This window comes from Chiroxiphia lanceolata, chromosome 6 (assembly GCF_009829145.1).
Source record: "Chiroxiphia lanceolata isolate bChiLan1 chromosome 6, bChiLan1.pri, whole genome shotgun sequence".
In the NCBI taxonomy this organism is placed as follows: Eukaryota; Metazoa; Chordata; class Aves; order Passeriformes; family Pipridae; genus Chiroxiphia; species Chiroxiphia lanceolata.
Window position 1 is genome coordinate 22,311,213 of NC_045642.1, and position 21,676 is coordinate 22,332,888.

The following is a 21,676-nucleotide window of genomic DNA, read 5'->3' on the forward strand; positions in this document are numbered from 1 at the left end:
TTCCTGGCTGCCTTTTCCATTATTCTGAGCTGCATTGTTCATGTGCTACACACTTCCAAGTGCTCTGATAAGTGTCTGGGAAAAAATGGTGGCTGAGAACAGACCTCTTATCACTGTCAGAACCATGAATTCATGAACAACTCCTCTGCCTGACTTCCAAATTGCCTGTGGGCCAGAGAATAGCTGGAAGTGCAAACTATCTGTGTTGGAGGAAGACACCAGTTATTCTTTTTCCTAGGACAGTTATATGGCTATTTGTGTTACAACCTTAGGTACAGAATGTTCTTAAGCCTAACCTGAAAGGAGGTTGTAACGAGGTGAGGGTCAGCTCTTCTTCAAGCAAACAGAAGCTCCTTCTTGCTTTTATGACTAAAATTTCTCCGAAGACTTTAGTAGTAGATCACCTGCCCAAGGGTGCATTGCCTTCTTTTGATTTCTTTTTGTTCAGTACAGAGTGAAAGAACTCTGAAGAAACAAAATTTTCTGAGCAAATGTTCTACTTGTGTAGGGAAGCCAATTTGCAAAAAGACAATGATTCAACTAAAACTCCTCCAGTTTGAAATTATATTTATCATCAAAGAAAGAGAAGTATGCTTTGTTTCAAACTATATTTCAATCTTTCAACAGCTTTCCAGCTTTACGTGATATTGTGTTAATAATATTTCCCAGGTGGGAAAATACTCCCCTTCCTCTGAAAGAACTTCTCTCCTGACCTTTTATTCCTCATTTGTAAAGTCAAGCACAAAAGACAAGGAGAGTTGATAAAATAATAAAAATAAAACAAAAATAAAAATAAACAATGACAACACTCAAATGGATATTTATAGGCCATCAGGGGTATCAGCTGTCTGAGATGAAGGGAGCAAGTACACGCCATTACACAGATCAGGCATGGTCAGTCTTGTTTTCTGAGGTTTTAGCATGCAACCCAGAGACGCTTGGCCTTGACCTTTATTCTGGTAAAACATGGGATGGAATTATATAACAAAATAGCCAGTTGCTGTTTCTAAAACAGGGAAAGGGAAGCCTGATGGGATACAGAAGAAATTGTGCATGAGTTTAGAGGTGAACTGCTGAATTTTTTATGTGAAGGAAAAAAGATCTACTTTCTTTTTGTCACAAAATTATCTTCCTATAAGAAAGATAGAATTATTTTTGAAAGTCGCAAGGAATGATAGCCACTTTTTGGAGTGCTGTGGTGATAAGTCATTGAAACACATGTTCACATGAGCTGATTTGGGATTTTTCAGAACACTGAAAAGTCACAAGACGCAGCATTGTAACAGGCATCTGATTTTTATTTGGTATGCGCTGAAACATTAATCACAGTGTTCATATTGTTTTTTTCAGAGTAGAACATAAGAGTTTCAGACACTGATTCATGCTCTTACCTGAAAGCATTGCAACGACAATTTCATGTCAGCTTAAGTCCCAAGAGGGCTGGAGGTCTGGCAAAAGCACAGAAGCCCCAGTCAAAATGCTGCTGAAAGAAATAGCAAAGAAATAACAAACAACTGGAAAAGGCAAGCAACACTTCCTCTTACCAGGGCTTAAAAAGATACAGTCAAGGACTTTTATGCTACTCAAAACACATGCCTTTCATGCAAGTGATGAAATCCAAGTAATCAAAGGAAAAGTTATCAGTGTAAAAATCACTCCATGACACATTTTTTAGAAATATACTCTTGTATTTGCTTTGGTTAATGCAATGTTCAGAAATAGTTTGAAGCAGTTGCTACAAGTGGAAATTAATAATTTTACCTAGGTCACAGTAAATGTTTCTTGCATGCATACATAAAGAAAAGAGCAGAGACAAATTTTATAACATAACAGAACAATTTATCTGCCTCATAGACTCATGAATATTTGGACTGAGCATTTGAGACTGAGGAAGTAGTCTGAAATCTCAAACTCTTGTTATTTCCTTCAGTAATTGTGGAGTTTTGATGTTTAGCTCCACAAGAAAGTAAATCTGTTGAGAATTTTATCCTTATATGAAAAGCATATATATTTAGTGCCCAAAAGACATGAAGCAGAGTTTGTATTTTATTGTGACACAGAATTGTGAGACAAGATCTACAAATGTGGAGTGCTCTTGTACCTGAAATGCTGTTGGGTTGCCCTTATATGCCATGAATACTTTAAACAGCCTACCTGTTGCCATAACAAAAGTGAAAGAGAGGTAGAGAGAAAGAAAGGTAGGAAGGCAACAGATGTCATATATATACTAATGGCAATGGAAAGTGATCTAACCTGTGGGACCCTTATCTAAATAAACTATGAGTGCTCTGACCTAAATAGTTTATTAATTTCCATGAAAAATTGAGAGTTGAAGTCTTAGACTCAATGATTTATAACATACTCTGGATAAAAAAATGAATTCTATTATATGCACAATACAACCTATGAAGTTACAAATACAGCTGCATAAATACTGGATAGATGAGGGGTTTTTTTCTCAACAGAGAAAAATATCTGGTAGCTTTTCTGCATAGAGCAATTTGATTCTGAGTTAGAAGTTAATTTTGAGGCTAAGTGAGGTGCTAGGCTTGTATTTTCTTAAATGAAAATGAGAAGATGTGGACTACGGAAATGCATAAACAAGCGGTCTTATATGGTTCATTTTCCTACAACAGCTCTTTAGGAAATGTAAAAGAAAATAGTCTGATATTTTCTGTTATCACTGAACTTATGAGGATTAAATTATTCCTTTAGTTGAACATAAGATCCTTCTACATCTTAGCCTCATCCTCTTATTTTTAATCTGCCTTTTTCAAAGTTTTAACATGGAGGTAATTACCTGTCACTGCTGAGTAGAGTTACATACAGAAACAAAAAATAGGTTCCCTTTTTGGCAGGAAAGTAACAGTATTATGACTGGACAATTTAACCATTATTTTTTGGCTCAGAAGTTAACACCCTGCTCAAGCATTTATATTTCTCTGGGCTCTTGAACAGGGAGAAAGACATTACTGCAGCAGGTTACAACTGGCTTACAAAAATAAGGTTTTCTTTTGCATTGAGATTTCATTGTTGTAATCAAACAACAAAAACAACCCTGAATATTAGATTCTGCACAATAAGAAGGCCTCCAAAACCAACCAGTTCCCCAGACTGCCTTTCACCAGCTTATATAAGGTTATAATTTTTCAGTATTTGTGTACATCACTGAAGTTTTTAGGGCAATGCTAAACATATTCCTTTTCAACAAACTAAAATTTTGTATGGCAGACCTAAATGTATTTTAGCTCAGAAATCCCGATTAAATCCTAACTGTGACAGTAACCTAAGGCTGTTTGAATAGGCTGACAATAGTTACCTATGTCACACAGCTTTTGCTTTCACCAGTAGTATAGATTTTTCTAGAGATGGATTAGAAATGGAAAGAGACTAATCTGTCCTAAGTAGACCCTTTCTGTTCTAGTGTGTATTTAGCCCATGGAATGGCACTCAGTCCTCTCTATCCTCCTTATTGCTATCAGGCTTCCTTTTCATGGTTTGGGAACAGCATCTTTGTGTTTATGGGTTTATGAAAGCCCAATAATTCAAGGAAGCACAGTAACTTCCTCTTAGTGGAAAGGGGGCTTCTGTGTAGTGGGTTTCTGTGTAATGGGTTTCTGTGGCTGGGTTTTGGTAACAGGGGGGTTACAGGGGTGGCTTCTGTTAGAAGCTGCTAGAAGCTTCCCCTATCCCATGGAGCCAATGCCAGCCGGCTTCAGGATGGGCTTCCTGCCACTGGCCAAGGCCGAGCCAATCAAGAGTGATAGTAACGCCTCTGTTTTAACATATTTAAGAACAGAAAGATATTGCACCGAAAAAATTCCAGCTGGGGAAGAGTGGAGTGAGAACATGCGAACAAAAATGCACACACCAAGGTCAGTGAAGAAGGAGGAGGAGGAGGAGGAGGAGGTGCTCAGGTGCTGGAGCTGTGGCCCCTGCAGCCCGTGGTGCAGACCATGGTGGAGCAACTGTGCCCCTGCAGCCCATGGAGCACCATCATGATGCAGAGACCCACCTGCAGCCCATGGAGGAGCCCATGCTGGAACAGGTGGATATCTGAAGGATGCTGTGACCCCATGGGAGGCCCAAGATGGAGCAGGATCCTGCTGAACACCTGCAGCCCGTGAAGAGAGGGGCCATGCTAGAGCAGGTTTCTCCTGGGTAGGACTTGTGGCCCCTGTGGAGGACCCAGAGTTCATGAAGGACTGCACCCCATGGAAGAGTGACCCATGGGACAGCAGTTTGGGAAGAACTATTGCCCAAGGGATGGACTCACACTGGAGAGGTCCGTCAAGGACTGTCTCTCATAGGAGGGCCCCCATGGGAGCAGGGAAAGGACTCCTCTCCCTGAGCAGCAGCAGAACGAGCAACTGACCATAACCCCCATTTCCTGTCCCCCTGCACTGCTGGGGGGGAGGAGGGAGAACATGGAAGGAAGAAGGGGTGGGCGGAAGATGTATTTAAGATTATTTTACTTATCACTCTTTTGCTCTGACCCTGTTAGTAATAAATTCAATTAGTATGCCCACTTTGAGTCTGTTTTGCCTGTGATGATGATTAGTAAGTGACCTCTCCCAGCTCTCAACTCATGAATCCTTCACTGTTTTCTTCTCTCCTCTGTCCAGTTGCAGAGGGGAGTGAGAGAACAGCTTTGGTGGGTACCTGTCATTCAATCAGAGAACTTCAGCACAATCTCATAATGTGCCTATCTGCACGGACCATCAATGACAGACCACTACCAGCCTCTTTCATCATGACCCTTTCATTTCAAAGCAGAATCTTCTAAAAAATTCATATTAGTAGGTGATATCAGTACTGAGGAAATGCATAGAAACTGCTAGAGCAAAATATAATATTTGTTGTTTAATTATAATTGAATAATATTTACTGATTAGTAGAGCAGATTCATACTGGACTATTAAATTTGAACAGCGTTAGTAAGCCTTAGTTCACTTGTATTGACAGCAGTCAGGTTTTGCTGATAGACTTCTTGTTTTCTCCCAGTTTGGAACACATCTCAGAAGCTTTACTCTGGTTTGTTTTTTTTTTTTTTTTTTAACAGGTGTCCTAACACTGTAGATATTTAGTGGAAACTTGCAGCTTGCTCTCGAGACAGCTGGTCATTCTTCCTCTATTTGTACATTTCATTTACAACCTTGTCGGCACATTTTAAAACTACAGACAGAAAAAACAAATCAGCATTTTGTTTCAAAGCAGAGCTGCAAGAAGAATTCATTGTCCATTATTTTACCTATAATATTTCCAGTTGGGATTTTTTTTTTTAGTGAGAAAGAATAAACAAAAGATATTGCCACATATTTCAAACTGTAAGCTTTTAAAAAGCATCATTATTTTTTTTTCTATTCAGTTACAGGAGCAGAACAACCCACAAGTGCTGTGTAGGGTATTTTGTAGCCTCATTTATTTAGAAATTAATCTCACCTGGCAAAGTAAAAACTATTTGCTATTCCCAGCAGTGATGACCTAAAAAGTCAGCATTAAACAGTGTTTGTTAGAGACTTTATAATGTAATCAGGCCTCTTTATTGATGCTTGCTGCTGAGAAGGGCATAAAGGTTCTCCCAGAGAAAGCAGTGGTTTCAGCAAATCACTTAAGCAGATGCTTATTTAAATATGTGTTTCAGTTTAAGCAGGTGCTTATATTCCATCAAAGTAAACTAGTCTCAAAAATGTACTTCAGTGCTCTTTTAAAGATGGGCTAGCGCCTCAATTAAAGCCTAAATTTTCAAACACTTACATTTCTGGCTTTTCTCTAAAGATCTTTGAGAATTTCAGAGCCCCAACTTAGTTATCCATCTGCAATGAATGAGAACATTTTCTTCCTCTGTATGAAATCTCATTGGTTGATGAAGAAAATATAGTTTAGCATTAAAAAAGAGAAATCAGAAGTCTTACGCCTCCTATATTGAAGAATGCTAGGTTAAAATGAGTTTTCATTCCTCTAACAGGGTGAATTACTATGCTTGTAAGGAAGACCAGTTGTGTAGAGATGCAGCACACACACAGGCACTTGCATTCTTACCACTGAGTCACAACTGAGACTATTCACTTCTTGGGATCTTTAAGGGCCCCTCAACCTTTTCATATGAGCCTATGTCTGAATCACATGCTCCACCCAGATGTCACTGTCAGTAGCCACATTTGCCCAAATAGAATAGCTCATTTCTTCAATTATTTCATTCTGGAAAAATAGCTTGTTTATATGGTTTCCTAACTTCTGCACTGGCTCAGTGTTACCGCATTTCCATGACAAATGGAGAACGTCTGTTTACCAAATTCCCAGTTCTAAATGTTTCAGATAAATTGATGGGAGTTATCCTTGAGTAGTAATGGTAGAATTAATACTGGTAAAAAGTATAACAAATATGTATAGTAAGCTATGCCTCTGCTACTAGGTGTTTTGTGTACTTACATGTGAGTAACTGAGTAAAAGAAAATGACATTTATGAAAGAAATGTAAAGAGGGAGGAAGGAAAAGAACTGCTATTACAAAGTACAATTCTTTGAATATTTTTGTGCCAATAGAGAAATGTTTGGGGGTTTGGAAGTGTGGTTTGCACACTTGGTTTTATTCCTGATGTTTCAATGATTTTTTCTGTTTGAGTAATTTAACCTCCAAAAATCAATGTGTGCTTCTAGATAAAGACTACAGGGTCATCAGACACTAGATGTTAAAAAAGCAATACTCTTTCTGTCTCAAACCTCCCTCATTAAGGATTTGCATACATATAGAAAGATCAGATTTCTAATTTGAAGAGTATTTGGGGATTTTTGGAGATGAAAGGCACCATTCAAATGTTAGCTATTACCATTGCAAGAGGCAATCTTTACTATCACAGTAGGGGTAGGTGCTATAATTAGTGCCAGATAGCACTGCTACCGTTACTCATTTATATTACTGACAGTTCTGAAATTATCTTGTGGGGAAAAGCAGATATTATTTGAGAACCTATTCCTGATTCTGATCCCTAATTAATTGAATGTACAATCCCCTAGAAACATATACTCTTTTACCTGAAATATTACAGTAGTTGCTGTTAGTGTGAATGACAGTATATTGATCTTTATGTGCAGTGGGACACTGAATATGATATCATACAATCTTTTACTATTACTTTCCTTTGAATTTCCAGGTTCAAGCTGTTACTAGCTGATTCACACCTGTGTTTCTGATCTGCTGAGAAAGGTATTGTTGATTTATGGAGCAGTCATTATTACTGCAACATAATTGAGAGGCCGGAAAATATTTAAGATCATTTCACAAACTCAATTTACTTTTTCATCTCTCTCTTTTTGAAGCACTGGCACATATGGCTTTTATACTTGTATATTAAACTTAGCATTACAGTGTTTATTTGCCTTCACTCTACAATGTAGAGTTTATTTTAATACCAGAAATGCTCACCGTGCCCAAGGAAAATTTCACTTTTTCACTAAAGAACTGAAAAAAACGTCAGGATGACGTAGGCAATCAGTAACAGAACTGCAGTAAAATTAGCATAACTGGCAACTTAAGGATTTGTCGTGTTTGTAGAGACCATTCAACCCATTCAGAAAATATATTATGTGAAAACCAATAACAGGCACTTAGAGTTAATTATTTTTGATAGCGCATAGAATAAAATCCAGTGGATGCTTTCCCATCTCTTGGCCCTAAAACACTAACAGCAGTTAAACTATTTTGGCAGCAGCTTAGCACCAGATGTTTATGATCTGTAAGAAACATCTGTTTATCATAGAATCATAGAATGGTTTGGGTTGGAAGGGACCTTAAAGATCACATGACTGAGATGGTTACACATATTGAAGATAGGGGTCTTGCAGCACCATAAACTTGTAGGTAGATATGTTATATGATACATATTCATGTGCAGACTGAAATACATCAGAAATCTACCCATGTTGCATTTTTATTGTACAATACTTTTCAAAAGGCTCTTGTATCACACCCTATAATTTCAGGTTCCTGCTTCTCAAGCTTTCTTCTCCAACTGAAGTCACGTTTTTGGATGCCTTTCGTACACAAGTTATATTTATGTATGTCTCAGGAATTCCTAAATTTCAGTTAATCATGCAGTGAAGATAGAAAAATTGTAGCACATACATTTCCCAAACTGATTCTAAATTAAATTTCTATTCCTTTTCCCAGGCTTTTCAGGTGTCTTAATATCCTTTGAGAGGGTTAGCAATTTCACAAAGTCATCAGTAGCAGTGAATTTCATTAATAATGCTACCCCTTTGGTTCAGATTATTAATGAGGATATTTAATAAGAACACGCACAAGATCTTGCACTAGCCTGTTTTTAATAACATTAATATATTTAGTACTTGGAAACTACTCTGGTTTTTTATGACATACTATATCTTCTCTATTAGACTGCTGTATTTCTGTTGTGCAGCAAGCGATCGAATTTGGTACTGCATATTTTGATTTGTGCTAACACTCCTATACACTAATTTTACTAGTATGCCTTACATTTATTTATGTCATAAATCAAGCTGCCATTGCATTCTTACTTTTTTGCAGCATATATTCATATGCCATTGCTTCTGCATCATGAGTGGAAATTAATTTTGAGTTGATTTTTCTGCTGATTTGGCAAAATTATACTTATTGCAAGGTACTGTAAACATCTTCTTTCATGATGTATCCATTAAGATGAAGGTTAAAAACACTGCTACGAGGTGTACCTCATTTTTAATTCAGTTTTATTACGTGCACTGTTATCTGTAACTCTGTAGCACTTTAAAGTATTCAGTAAGTTCTGTAACAGCCAGTATAATATCCATATGGACAGCCAAAGATGCTTTCCTTTGCAGTTAATGTTAACTACTTCAGTTTACATCAGAGCTCTATGTGATTCTCAGAACATTTAAATGTACCTGATTTCCATCATCAGCATGAGAGTAAACTGAAGCTCAAAATGATTGAGAGCAGCCCTGCAGAGAAAGTTTTGGGGGTGACGGTTGATGAAAAACTTAACATGAGGCAGCAGTGTGCGCTTGCAGCCCAGAAAGCCAACTACATCCTGAGCTACATCAAAAAGAGCATGGCCAGAAGGTGGAGGGAGGTGATTCTTTTCTCTATTCTGCTCTTGTGAGATCTCACCTGGACTATCATGTACAGTTCTGGTGCCCCCAACACAAGAAGGACATGGAACTGTTGGAGTAAGTCCAGACACAAAGTTGATAAAGGGACCTCCCCTACAAAGACAGGCTGAGAAACTTGGGGCTCTTCAGCTTGAAGAAGAGAATATTGGGTGGAGGCCTCACAGCAACCTTCCAGTCTCTGAAGGAGGCATACAAGGAAGCCAGAGAGGGACTCTTCATCAGGAACTGTAGTGATAGGACAAGGAGTAATGAAAACAAATTGAAAGAGGGGAAATTTAAATTAGATATTAGGAAGAAATTCTTTACTATGAGAGTGGTGAGACATTGGAATGGGTTGGCTAGGGGTGCTGTGGATGCTCCAACCCTGGTGGTGTTCAAAGCCAGGTTGCATAAGGCCTTGAGCAACCTGGTCTAGTGGGAGGTGTCCCAGCCCCTGGCAGGGGGAATTAGGACTAGATAATCTTTAAGGTCCGTTCAAACTCTGTAACAGCCTATGATACTGGATGATTTGCCAAGAATCTTGTTGTGAGCTAGTAGTAACTCTGTTAAAATAACTGGGAAATCCTCCCAGATATACACTGAATCTTCTGATCATGAAATCACTTAGATTCTTAATCTGTACAGTGTTACTCCAGCTATTAACTTCATCCAACAAAACCTCTTGTCTGTATATGACACATTTAAGCAGGTTATACTAATATATTCTAATTATTCATTATGATTAGGTGTTTTTCATTTTACAAGTATTTTTTTTTTCAATTATTATAACCACTTGCTCAGTCATAAAAAGTATTTACCTGTAGAGGCTATGATTTTCCAGACAGAACAGCAATAGTTGATGCGCTCTGTCAAGCCATGTGATTTGTACTGTAACATTGATGTGAGCAAAAAGGAAGAAAGAAAGGCCAAAGGAATACATATATTTTTGTCATTCTGTGTAGCTGATTTAAGCCACTGCTTGAAATAAGTTTATTCTCTCTCTCTTTGTATTAATGATGCTGAGCACTAGCTAGATGTGTGATTCCATGATGCAGTGAAGGTCACAGGATTTCTTCTACTCTTAAGTTGCTGGACTCATTAGCACATCCAAAAAGGCTCAGAAACAGATAAAAATAATGCTTCTGAGCAGCAGAGATGTTAAGGAAATGTTTCCAAAAGTGGCTAGCAAGCCATGACTATGAATACTCTGCAATGACCTCCACCTCTCTGCCAAGACCTCTGTCTGTCACAGGAAGCTCTGCCAACTCAACCAATGTGTGGTTCAGGATCAATGGTTGTCTACTGTTAGGGTCCGGTCTGCAATTCTCTACCATCTGAGGTATCAGCAACTGATTTCTGTCTTGCCAGAACTAAAGAGTCCAATCAGCTATTCAGCTGAAGGATTTTGTGCTGCTAGCTATTTACTTGTGGAGTGTTGAGATATTTGGAGCTGACTGTGAGAATATCTCTCTCCTTTAATGCTCCAAAGAGTCTAACTGTCACACACTGCAAATTCAGAATACCCGTGCAGGCTGAGAGACCACCTTGGTATGAGTATAGGACAAGTTTACTTGTCCATGCTACAGAACAGAGTCAAACATTTTGTTGCAACCAATACCAAACTCAGTTATTCTCCATCACTTCCTCATCACAAAACTGGAAATTACTAAGTACCATTTCTTCAAATCCTGAATCTTGACCTTTTTGAAATAAAAACAAGAAACATCTTTCCAAACCCAAATTCTGTCTGATTTCGAAACATCCTAAGCCTGTTTCTAAAGCAACTGAAAACAGATAAAAAGATCAAAACATGCCACATCACACTTTAAAGATTGTTTGAAAGGGCAACCATTCCTCCCTCTGCATGGGAAGTGCTAACATTGACAAAGTTTTTGTTCTTTTCAAGATGAAGGCTTTGCTTTCTCTGAGATTTTCAAATATTTTTGTGACATGATTACTGAGTGAATCTCCCAATTTCTTCTTCTCGGATTGTTTTGTTGATGTGTGGTGCAGGTTCCATTTCATGGCTGATTGGGATTAGTGAACACCAGCCTTCTGAGAGAGGCTTTAAGAACATCCCACAAACTGAGTGGCAGATGGGAAAACAGTTTTTGGCAGCACTGGCTTTCTAATTACTGCAAAAAGAACCCAGCATCATGCTTCCACCCCAAGCAGCTGTACTTTAATTTGCAATGGAAATAATCCAATCAGATCTGTCTTTTCCCTCTCTTCACTTAATCCTGTCTTGTTTTATTTTTTAATGTGATCGTTATTTATTTGGTTTAATATTTTAAACTAAGTCTCTCTGTTTTTTTCTTTTAAGGACTGACTGCCAAGAATTTCCCCATGATGGGATTACTAAGAGATTAGCCACTGCCAGGAACTTTCCTTAAGTATGATAGGATTATTTAGGGAACAAACTGTTGTCATGTTCCATCATCATGAATTGGGATTCCAGGGCAGACCAAACTGTCCAAGCTGAGAAGTCACAAGTGTTCCAGGGAAGACTCAAAGTGAGGGCAACAACCAAAAATCTGATATTTCAGAGTAGTCACAATTTAAAAATATCTACTGTCTAGGCAGAAAGCATCAGACTCCCCAATGATTTATTTCAGATGTAAATTAACGCACATATAAAAGGAATAAGAAGGCTTAGGTCTATGGTAAATAGATGATTCCTTTCCCAGTTCTAGCAACCACCAGAGTTCCCACTATCTTAATTTGATTTCTTTTAGACGTATCATGCATTCAGACAGCAGTTATGCTCACAGTTTCCTCATGTATCCCAGAACATTACTTGCAAAAAAAAACCAAACCTGAGTCTTACCATTTTCATATTAACTACGTGCACTACTTCCTTCTTGTCTTGGTTCTGGCCAGGACAGGGTTAATTTTTGCAGTAGCCAGGAGGGGGCATGGCCAGGACACTATACCATCTCACCTTATTGCTGGGGGTGGGGGGAAGGGAGTCTCTGCCAGGGAGAAAGGGTTCCTTCCAGTGGAGTAAGCGTGGCAGAGGGAGCAGTGGAGTGGCCCCAGTCCTGAACGGGAGGGAGCAGTTGGGGGTAGCATGACAGAAAGGGTGGTTCAGGTATCGTCTATTGTCGGGGGGTTCTGCAGTGAACAGTAATAATTTCTTTTCTTGTACTTTCTGTCATTAATATTGTTGCTGTAACTGTTCATTTTTTTTTATCCCATTGCTGTTTCCAGCAAATTGTTTTTATCTCAACCTATGACCTTCACCTTTTGTGCCTGCAATTCTGCTCTCCAGCCAGCCACAGGGGGAAAGGAGGATGAGGAAGGAGGGAGCAAGCGAGCAGCAGAGTAATTTGGAGTTTCAGCGGGAACACAAAACTGGGGAGTACCATTCCTAAACCACGACACTTCTTCAGGATGAAAGATTGCTTAACCATGTTTATGGACTTCTCATGACTAGCAGGCAATAATATATATATATCTGTGCTTTTGGAAAAGAACCATAAGACTTTTCATTTAGGCACAGAAGCAGTTGCAGTTGAGGTGTTACACATAAAGTGACATTCAGAACAACATGTTATCCACCAATTTTCTTAGTATATTACATTGCAGAAGTAGATTCTACTGTGCAGACTCAATGTCTTCATCAGTTGTTATACTCACATCGATTCACAAAAGGCCAGATTCTAGGCACCCATTGCCTGTGTAAACAAGCTCAGTAGACTTGTGATGTAAATGCTTACATAAATCTGAAGTCGAAAGTAATTTTCTTTAAAAAGTAAAGATGATTTACATTATTGTCAAAGAAGGTATGGGCTTTGTCCTCACAAAGCCCTCTATTTTCTACTAGAAAAGTGGGCTCAAAGTGAAAAAAAGAAAAGCATGGTGGTAAATAAATTTTCTCTGGTTGCCCTTCAAAATAGCATACAGTTTAACTTTTAATTAGCTAGATTAAATTTGTGTAGGTTGTCTGTTGCCTTTCTTTTTTGAAGAATAATGGAACTACAACACTTTTAAGGAAGTAGAGAAAGCAGACAGAAAATCCCTGCTATCCAATATAAATCTACTGGCTTCCATTCTACTTTCCTAGCCCTTTCACCAAACTGATTTCCATTAAAATACAGTATTTCGTCAAAAGCAGTTTACCTACACCATTTTTTTTACTTAAAAGGACAGCAAAAAAATTTCAGTGTTTAAGATATTAATATAACTAGGACTTGAATAGCTTCTGTTACTGCAATACCCAGGTAGTTCCTGAAATAAAGGTTCACCCATTCTGACCTACATATTAAATAGACCTGTACGAGCACTGATTTCAAGACAGTAAGTATTTCATCTTAATTCTCTAACAAGCAGTTTATATTAACAGAATAAAAAATATTTTAGGGTTTATATCTTAAAATAATAGTGATTTTTTTCTTTTTTTTTTTTAATTTTATTTTAGACTAGAGGTAGAGATTTTATTTAAACTTGTCATTAGTTTTGGACCACTTCATCCACTGTTATTGACCCATTTTACCAAATGGAAACCGACTTAATGAAAGTCAAAGCCAGAATAGAATTAATATTTACAATAAAGTTGAAATTTGAAGTCCTGAAATACAGACTCAAGCATAGGCTTAAAGTAGACTTAAAATGTCCAAACAAACCTTGTGCCAAGTCACAGCTCGTGGGCTAATTTCACCTCAGTACAAACAATAAGAGTGTTCAATATTCACCACCATTCCTAATTCCATATACATTCATCTCTAAATGAGGTAAATAGCTAAAAGGATTAGTCAATTTCCAAATTTTTTTCACAAGATAAATATGTTTATTAATAGGGAACATCATAAAAATCACAAGGAAACATATTTCAAGTAACTGGAAGCTCAGATAACTTATATTCTGTCATAAAGAGAATTTTGCTGCATCTGAACAAATTAGAAAATTATTTTGTCCAATATTAATTCCATTTCATAAAGTACGTGGTTTATGTCAATAACATTGTCTCTGTTGTAAAACATAACTAAAAGTAGTGTATTTGTAAAGCACATTTCAACCAGACAGTACAGAAAAGTATTGTTATTTGCTGTACCATTACACCCTTCCAACTGTAAGAAATAAGGACCTATACTGCATTATATTTTGTTTTAAACTTTGCTTGATGAACTTTCAAACAGTGTCAAAATGCATCCCATGGAATGATCTGCCTGTGTGAGGCAGTGATTTTTCTCTGTTTCCTGTTCAAATGTGGCATTTTGCATTATTTGCAGTGAAATATATATGATATATAGAGAGTGAAAAAAGTTATATATTAAAGGAAATAAACAATCTGGTTTAGCTCTGCCTCTTAGATGGTCTAGACATAAAAATTTACAGAGCCTGAATCTAAGATTCATGAATGATGGAATAATATTTTCCTGAGAGCATATACATCATACTGTTCCATTCTCATGACATTGACCACTCATCACTGGTGAGGAAAAGATAAAAGTGTATTGGTGTATATCTGTAAACATCTTTTTTTATCTGTTTTATAGGGTAGTATAAAGTATACAGCTTATATAAATTCTTCCCAATCTTTTATGAGATATCACTCCACCACTCATTCAGCACATGACATGTTAGATGCAGCACAGTTTACCTAAGGTGTTATAACTGTATAAGAGGTGAAAAGGACATTTACAGAGACAATATCATCTCACGAATCTGACTCAGAGAAGAATCTTTTACTGTCCTCCCAGAAAGCTGAAATTAACTGGCATTGTACAGGATCAGGTACAACAATGCCCCCAGGAACATACAGTGTAATAAATGGCAGCATCTGGGGTACCTGAAGTTCGTATTTGACAAGCATTGATTTACACAGAACTGTGAATCACACAGGCTTCCAACTGGCAATTACTGACTGTTATCTCTCCCTCTGTGCCAGAGATATCTATCACAAAGCCTGATAAGACAGTAGGAAAACTAAGGAAAATAGTGGTCTTGAATCCACAAATGATACTATGGACCACAGACTTAAAAACTCAGAGCAGAGGAATAGTCTAAACCAAGTATTACCCACACCACAGTAATTCTAATTTTGCACAACAGTAGCCACGATTTAAATTCTAAAACAGCATGTTTGTGTGAGTGTGATTGGACTTCCTTCAAGACCAACATGTGACCTCCCTACAAAGTCACCAAGCCAAAGTGAAATTGAAACTGTTGCACAGTAAGACAGTCAAATGTATCATATATATGAAATGCTGCATGGAATTTCAAAATTACAAGTCAGCTGATACCTTAAGAAAAACAAAAACCAGCCAAAAAAAAGGTAAACCTGAGTGCTGGTCCAACTCATACCCACATCACTGGAAAGACATTTTCAGATAAACGTAAGAATGCTCTTTTTTTCAGGTAGTGAGCAAATTATGACAGCTGCAATGCAACTAAAGATACTAAATTAGGAAAGAATTAGCTGAAACAAGTTTTGAAATATCATCTGTAGGAAGTATCAAGTAAAATATTCATCCTTCCCCCATTCACCCTTGACTAGCACACAGGCATATGCACACTTCAAGACATTTGTGACAATTCTGATGCATAAAGAATTTATGTTTTAAAAGGAGAACATCCATGCAGCAGAACATGGCATCTTTAACTGAGCAGTCTCAAAAACTTCTGAAGTTCACCAGTTAGAAAGAGACTGGGGGAAAAGAAATAACTGTATTGTTTGGAGTTTTCTCTTTTTTAACTTGTGTTTCAAGTGTTATCAACTAGAACCAAACTCATTACTTTAATATAGGATCATGTTTTCCTATAATTAAGTCCTTCATTATGAGTGGTGTCAGATAAATCAGACAGGTGTAAGATGTAGGTTTTTGTAAGTATCAGTGAATCTATCCTTTGGCGTGCAAGACACTTTAGATTTAGAATACCTTGACAGAGATACGATATGGATAGATTCTGGAGTGCCATGAATGTCATAGAGTTGTACTGTTCATAAAACACAAATGACCATCAGTTACCCCTGCCACAGCACAGAGATGTCGACAGACATTGCACATGTATAAGAAGGATGAGAATAAAAAACAGTACCTTTTTTATTTTGACAAGAGACCAAGAGCCTCCTGTCCTCATATAAGAATTATGAACGTTGATAGGAAGAGATGGGGAATAAGACATTTTTCTTTTTTTAAGCATATGTGCAGGGAAAAGGAAAAGTTCCAAGGAATAAGGAAAATTTCATAATTCAACATAAAAATGTAACATAAGATGCCTTTCATGGGGGATGCTTCCAAAAGCATGAAAATATTACGTATTCAGCAATGGGTTCCTGGTGATTTTAAAGTTTCCATTGGCTTCTTAGCTGAGCATATTAAGTCTTAGATGGCAAAAGGTACTGGAATGAGGTCTTTCCCTAAACCCTCTTCCATAATTAATCTACCTCAGAAGTTATATGTATTAGTAGTAGTTCAGAGTCTGGGAAGAAAAATTAATTTTTTTTCTCTAGGCATGTTTCCATCTTTCATTGCCCTGTTCCTTTTCAATTTTATATGAGATATTCATTTGTGAATAAATGCTTTGGAATATATTTCTTCATTCAAATCTCTGCTTTGTGATGCTACTCTAGTTAGGAAACATTTGTGGCAAGGGAAGAATAGCTGAGAATAACTTTAGACTGAACATAAACCAATGTCATAAAAATAAATTGCACTTCAGTCAAACTGTGGTAAATCTCTAGGTAATCTAAGAACTACTTTGAAGTTATTACCTCTTAGAAGAGGGAGGTATTTAAGATATTAGATGTGCATGTACAATGTCTATAATTCTAAATAATTTTAATTGCATACTATATATAAATAGACAGAATAAGAAAAAAGAAAAACAGAACTCTAAAATCAGCCTTACGGAAATATTCTTTACTAAGCACAGCACGCAGAACTTCAGAAATAACTAAGCTAACGTTCCCTATATAAATTTAAATTCAATAGTTGTAAATTTATGCACCCAGGGATCAACTTTAATTATCAAATCTCAAACTCTTTCATAGGAATTTGATCCATACCCTGAGTCAACCTTGATGAATAAGGCCCATAGTTAATTCTCCTTTCTATCTTTTTTTTTTTTTTTTGAGTATGAAACTGCTGTTTTTATTAGAAGTTTGGCAGTAATTAAGGACTGTATGGAAAGCCAAACAAATATCACTGCCAGCTTCACAAAATCATTCCTGTGAACCGGTCATAATTTGTAGATCCTTTATATACATGCTCCTGTAAACTTTATCTCTAAAAAGATATCTATATTCATAAGCATAAAAAACATATATGAAAGTTATATCTTATTAGTCAACTTTTAAAAAAAAAGATTAACCTTTAATCTGGGTACCTCTGGCTTCAAGTTTATTGTGAAATCATCTTTATTTCATCTGATACCCAGAAAATATGGGAGCTTTAGTGTAAAATTTCCTCAGTAGTTGTCAAAAAGGAGTTACTGCTGAAACATTCCTTGTTGTGATTAGGCTTAAAAAAACAACCAATACTAGCATATGTTTTCATGTTCAATCCCCATAAATACCATTACTTGGCATTTTCATGATGCTATAGCTTCATGCATTTGCTAAAGGAAAGGATGAGTGGGTTTGGTAAGAATTATTTGACCAACATTTGCTGAAGGATCTCAGTTTTATTTTGCACAGTTATGTCAAGGTCCTCGGTGAATATTATTTACAGACAAACAGGAACAGAATAATCTCTTGAAAAAAGAATCATTTATTATTGCCCAAAATTTGTAAATGATAACTTATTATAGCAATATCATAGTGGCTGCTTTGATGAAGTTTCCCTAGAGGCTGATGCAACATGAGGTTGCTTAACAAATGCAAAATTTTTTCCATCAAGTGAGAAAATCAATTCCTCCATCTGCAGATTGTAGCACATCTGTGCTGCAGCTGTTTATTGCATCACAATATATATTGAAATTTAGTGTCATATATGGTGACAGAAGTAGTTTCAAGTGAAATTAAAGAGAAGAAGAAATATTTCTTAGAATTAGCTTTCTATTTTCCCAAGACATATTGGTTTGTACTATTCATGAAAATGCAGTAAAACCATTTTTGTGATCACAGGGGTCAAGCCTCAGGCTGTTCATTAGGTGGTATTGTCACTGACCACATATTATTTATTTAGTTAGTGTTCACTTAGGAAGAAGATTACTATATTTACCAGAATAACCTCCTTTGTTTTTTTTTTTTCTATCAGCTCTTGACTACACTCTGTTCTTTAGGTCAATACTACTTTTTCTAGTTTGAATACAGTCAAATAGTCCCAGGTAAAATGCTAAGCAGACTGTCTGATGGTTGATCAAAAGCTTACACTCTTTGAAAATTAACTCACTTATAATGAAACAGACTGTGCAATTTGAAATACAAGAATTTCCACATGTAGTTATGATTAATTTGTGGAGGCAATAGAAACTCTATCAAGATCTTTATTGTGCTATCCTCTTGCTCTTTCCTTTGTCTCTGCTGAATTCCTAAAATAATACCCACTTCCTAAAATATTTATTTTTCAGTATAACTAAAAACCCTGTCCAAAGTCAAAATAGATCTGTTTAGAATTAAACAATTCTAGACTATAAGAAAGAAAGCTAGAAGGTGTACTAATTATAAGTCTATCATGCTTTAAGACTTACCTATCTCAGCATGAATGCTTCAAAAGGTGAAACCTTTCTTTTTCATTGTCTTTAAACACAAAATGTGACCAATATCATGACTGATATTGACTACATTTGATGTCTGCCTGACATCTATTTCACAGGCATTTGCCTTTAGGGAACACAGTAGTGGAAAGAAGTTTTCCATTTACATTTATCTTTGTAACAGTCATTAAGCTGACACTGTTTCTGGTTCCTATTTGTTGGCACTATATCACTGCAAATAATAAATATTAAATCTGGTCTCTTTTCTTAGAGGAATAAATTGCTAAGCAGTCAGAAACCTTTTGTTATTTTCTTTTAAAATTATTTTGTAAATATATCGAATGATTCTTTTCTCCTATAACATTCTCTGACTACAATATCTTTGCTGTCTTTTTTTCTTCTAGACTATCTTAGGACTTATTTTCTTTCTCAGAGTCCCTAACTGATGTAAATCATTTGCACGTACTCCTTTTCCCAATTTACTTGCAGCTCTTCCCAGAACAGCTTAAAAGTTCATTAAGGAACCTATGATAGCACCATTTATGAAATAAGGAAAGACTAGTAAATCTAGAAAAGCCCTCCAAAGAATTCCAATCAATATGTTTTTCTATTTTAAAAATAAACACTGAAAACTACTATCTTACTATGGAATACAAGAAATGAAAATATGTTTCTTTCAGACAAAATCAATATTAGAGGCTCTAATTGTACTAAAAATACTACTAAAAGGTAATTGTTCTGGAAAATGAAGATTAGGAGATAAGAAAGGTGATCAAGATAGTAGAAAAAAAGATTGACTGACACAAAATGTACAGAGGAAAGTAGAATAGTGTGATAATAAACCTGGAACTAGTTCCTTAGCAGGGTTTGATAAGTGCCTTCCCCTTACTCTAGATCTTTTCTAAAAACCAGCGTGATCAAACCCCCAAATTTACTAAATCAATGTTATCTAAGTACAATAAGATGATGAGGCTTTAAGATTCTATTTTACTTTGATGTTAGTTTTTGCTTGGTCCGTAATAGACATGGGATAAACTATTACATGCAGAATGGTTTCCTATCTTTCCTAAAAAAGAGTTTCTGATTTCAAGTAATATTCTGCCTCATTATATTATATTGTCTTGGTTTAAAGACAAATATTGGGGTGAGAACTCCTACGCCTTTTATTTCCCATCAATAGAGAGAGACAAAAAGCACAGAGGTACCTGTGAAAAGATAATAGTTTACTGACAAGGAAATAGTGGCAACCACAAAGATACAAAGGGCAATGATTTAGCCTCACAATTATTATTACAGCTACGTACTTCAAGCATCTTCAACAAACAGAAGAGGAAAACACTTTTGGACTATTTGTATAGAGGGATTATTTTTAAGTGCTCTGATCTAAAATCTGTAGAATTATGTTAGCGTGTAAAATTTATCAAATTAAGCCATGATCTATTGTCACAGCATGAAGCAGATACTGTATAAACAGAATTATTTACTATGATTAGAGGTGTCTTCGACATTTCTCTGAGACATTGAAAAGAAAGTCACAGGTTATTACCCCCCCTTCAACTGAACTGAAGAGAAATTCCTGTCTTTTTATTTGCCACTCATGCCCCACCAATTTGCAGACGGGAATCCCTAATTTTCTGAACATTTATATTCCATACTTACAACTACATTGGTAGCAAACTCCAGAATTATACAGGACTATGTATAAATATTGGTACCTATAGAAAATGGTTTCAGATGAGGTACTTAGATCTTCTACCTCTGCATGCTTTTTTAAATTACTTTTAAAGTTACCGCTTAATATGTAATTATGAATTTAAAAAGTTCATTTCTGATTTGGGGTGGATGTTGTTGCAAGAAAACAAAGTTATCACTTCTTAGAGGGTAAGTTCTGGGTAAATGGTTATGCATTTCATGGCTTGGTTTGTGAATATGAAAGTCTTGAAATAAAAGGTGTATTACCTACAGAAGTTGAGAAAAAGAAACTTTGTGAATTGCAATTTCATGGTTGTTTCAACATTCAACTGCATGACTGGAGTATTCTGACAGAAGTTTCTCCAAATAGTACAGAAAGAAATAAGATTTTGAGTCTGTTTCTATAAAATTATGAGTGTTCACAGTAGACAATTGGTTTCTTTTTTCTATATCATAACCTTCTTAACTGTGAGATGTGCAACACACACTCTGTGTAGTTCTGCAAAGAATTTTCTACAACTGTGCTCTCTCAAAGTTATCTTAGTAGATCTCTAGTGGGTGATTCAAGCATATGCTATTGCAATTCCTGTGGGCTTGAGAGATTCTTCAGAATTAGCCTGGTGCCTCACTTCAGTTGATCTGTTTAGGATTCTAATTACCTATTAGTAATGAAGGGCCTTAAATTTTATAGACACTGTTGCATTTAGATATTTCTTTTCTTTTGAAATAGACACACACTTCTGCCCAAATCCTTATGTAAGGATACTCAAGGATACAAAAATCTAGACAGGGGGACTTGGTCTGAACACTTGGAAAAGGTGAGTGTGACTGAAACATTATCTCTGGATGAGAAGAGAAAGGACCACATAGAAACAAAGAGTATTTCAATCTGGCCTGAACTGTGCATATGACTTTGTAGGTAAGATAAAAAAAACCTTCCAACCAACCCATCAAAAAAACACTAAAAACCAAATGCCCAACCCCCAAAAAAACCCTCAAAAATAAAGAAAAGCCCCAAATAAAAAAGAAAAGAGTCCTGGAAATGGATTTGGGGACAAAATGCTGACTGAAGTTTTGGTGCTGTAAGCCAAGGAATTTCTGATTCCTCTTCTGCTAAATAACACTTGAATCCAAGTACCCAGCTGTGAATTTTTCTCTGAAATTGAAAGGTCAAGAACATCCTATGATAACTGTCTCAGTCTAAGATTAGTTAAAGACTGCTTCATAACAGA

At 36.4% G+C, this 21,676-nt stretch overlaps 1 long non-coding RNA gene across 1 annotated transcript in view; it reads right to left on the minus strand.

Annotated features, from left to right (window-relative positions):
• Window positions 1-1,395: 1,395 nt before the first annotated feature.
• Window positions 1,396-21,676, minus strand: part of LOC116788493 — a 69,377-nt gene continuing 49,096 nt past the window's right edge. Inside the window, exons 2-3 of the long non-coding RNA XR_004357652.1 lie at window positions 5,758-5,816; window positions 1,396-1,480 (exon numbers count right to left, since the gene is read on the minus strand). This is a non-coding gene — a long non-coding RNA (uncharacterized LOC116788493). The remainder of the gene's footprint in view (window positions 1,481-5,757; window positions 5,817-21,676) is intronic.